The 2,889-nt window shown below is 33.0% G+C and overlaps 1 long non-coding RNA gene across 1 annotated transcript; it reads left to right on the forward strand.

Moving 5' to 3' along the window:
* The first annotated feature begins 1,258 nt into the window (after window positions 1-1,258).
* On the forward strand, window positions 1,259-2,519 carry LOC117909136. Its single transcript, XR_004650306.1, has 3 exons — window positions 1,259-1,332; window positions 1,405-1,687; window positions 2,053-2,519. It is a non-coding gene; the product is annotated as an uncharacterized LOC117909136 (long non-coding RNA).
* The last annotated feature ends 370 nt before the right edge of the window (window positions 2,520-2,889 follow it).

Raw genomic sequence — 2,889 nt, forward strand, 5'->3', positions numbered from 1 at the left:
TCACTCATCATATACAATATGTCTACAATATATAACAATGGTCCAAAAGATTTAAAAATGTGCAAAAAATGGTGAAAATAACAAATCATCCAAAATACTCAGCATTTGGTTAGAACATAGACATTCTTAAAATAAATCATAAATAAATATCTAGATGTGTTATTGCATGATGAAAAAAAAATGGATAACATCTTCAATGTGTCTAGATTGCAATACAAAATCCCAAACATTTAATTACGTGTCAATCAATACCAAATTAATTCACATCAAGGACATTTTACAAAATAATCGGTATGCATCTAGAACAATGACACTTTCAAAATATATCCTAAAAAAATATCTAGATATGGAATTTCACCATGAAAAAACTTGGACAATATCTCTTATGTGTCTAGATTACAACCCATAGGCTAAATCATCAAATCGTATCTTGTTTAATACTTGATTTTATCACAAATATATTGATAAAAAAAACAAAGCAAAATCCTATAGCATAAAAAGACTAATTTAATTAACCTATCTATAAGCATAATAAAATCATGAGAAAAAAATTGTACAATACCTTCAATATATCTAACTTACATAAAAATAACAACATGACTTAATCATAAAATGTGAATTTTTAAATTAAGCCAAACTTTCCTTCACTACAAAAAGGGTTAATGCAGTAGGTGTAGGAAAAAGAATTTTTTGCTATACTTGGAGAATCAATTTTCAACAAATTAGGGTCCTAAAATTAAATTCAAGAATTTAAATTAATGTAAAAATATCAAAACAAATTAAAGAGATCATGAAATGATTTAATTTTAAAAAACAATTTCTGATGTCCGAAATAGAGTGAAAAAATGGACCTATTGAAAAATTGGTTTATATTTCTTAATTGAAAAATGATTTTAGATGCAAACAAAATTCTATCAATATATTTGGGAAGTCTACAACATCATGTAATCATAAGAAAAATTTTAGAGAGACATTAAATAGCCTGATTCAATTTTTTAATTACAGAGGTTCAATAATTCTAACAAAACGACAGCCACCTGCTGGTAATGCAATCACCATCCTTATATCAGAGGCTCCGTAAAGGTAAGACAAGCTTTTCTTTGAAATAAAATATATCAATAAAAAATTCCACAAACTTGGTGGGGGTTGGTGAAAAAATCCATAAAATACTTGAAGTGGGTGAAAAATGAATTAATAGAAGTGATGGGGGTTGGTGACTGACTTGGTGTTGTGCTTCTATATGAATGAATGATTCCCACCTGGAACTCGCCATTCCAAGTTTCTGAAGTTTCTCTCTTCTCTGCCCACCCAGCACCTATCTCTCTGTCCTTGGTCTGTATCATTTTAACTTAATTTTACTGCAAAGAAAAGCTTGTTTTACCTTTCTGGTGATTGCATGATCAGCAGGTGTTTTCGGAAGGGAGACACACATATTTGTAAACTTAGATATATATAGAGATATATCTCGTCTGTTTGGTGAGTTAGAAAATGTGGAGGCTCAAGGTTGCAGATGGAGGCAATGATCCCTACATCTACACCACCAACAACTTCGTGGGAAGACATATGGGAGTTTGATCCTGACTATGGAACCACAAAAGAGCGAGCTGAGGTCGAAGCAGCTCGTGAAAATTTCTGGAAAAACCGGCTTCAGGTTAAGCCCAGCAACGACCTCCTTTGGCGGATGCAGGTGATTTGATCTCATCTATCTCAAGTCTTGATATCACAACAGATATTGATCTGTCATCTGCGTCCTAGATTGCAGTTTTTCACTGGCTATACGTGTCTTCCATGCATACATACTTCTTGTTTTACGTAGTCTAGCTACATTGCTTTCCTTGTTTTGTTTCCATTTGTTTGATTATGAGTGATGATTTCTATGAAAAAAGGAACCCAAAAAATCGCAAAAAATCGCAAGATATGGGGTCCTCTTTAGAATCATGTTTTCACCACCAAACAACCATAATCTCTCTCTCTCTCTCTCTCTCTCTCTCTCTCTCTCTCTCTCTCTCTCTCTCCCTCCCTCCCTCTTACATGTGCAGCTTCTATTTTCAGGCTTGCACGCGAACTTGATAAATTGGGAAAAGAAACATGTATTGAAACCACTTGACTTCATCAAACAAGGTGACTATAGTGGGCCACCATATGACGTTCACCTCCCACCAAATGAGGTAAGGATATCATAAAGTAAAAAAGAAAAAGAAAACAGAAAAGATATATTGGGGATACTACTATTGGGTGATTTTGGGCCTTCTCACCCCAAAAATTAGCTTAAAGGGTGAGATTTTCATGCACACTGATAAAGAGTCACCCAATTCCTTCTATAAAAGATATGGGAAAACCCAACAATATTCTCCTCATACACACCAGATTGTCGGATAATGAGAGGTGAAACCAATTCCAAAACTGAGCATTGGTACTATATTGAACAACTAATTTCTTAAAAAGTTAAGTTTGTAGGATTTGAACCCAAAATATATATTATGTGATTTAACAATTGCTAACTCTATCTTGATTCTCTTAGCTTGGAACAATTGTATAAATAGATGCTTACAATTGAGGTTAATTTACCTTTTTTTTCTTTTCTTTTAAACTGATTGAGACAACATCAAGCAAATTGTTGGATAATGAGAGGTAAGACCAATTCCAAAACCGAGCTTTGATACCATGTTAAACAACTAATTTCCTAAAAGGTTAAGTTTGTAGGATTTGAATACAAAATATATATTTACTATTGAGGTTAATTTAAAGAGACAACCATTTCATTTGGCCAAAAAAAAACCTGCAGTTTTTTAGAGAGAAAATTTTGAAACAAACAATACCACAAGTTAAGATTGGGGATGGTGAAGAAATTACGAAAGAGACAACCACAATAGCAGTGAGAAGGGGTGC

This window comes from Vitis riparia, chromosome 19, assembly GCF_004353265.1.
Source record: "Vitis riparia cultivar Riparia Gloire de Montpellier isolate 1030 chromosome 19, EGFV_Vit.rip_1.0, whole genome shotgun sequence".
In the NCBI taxonomy this organism is placed as follows: Eukaryota; Viridiplantae; Streptophyta; class Magnoliopsida; order Vitales; family Vitaceae; genus Vitis; species Vitis riparia.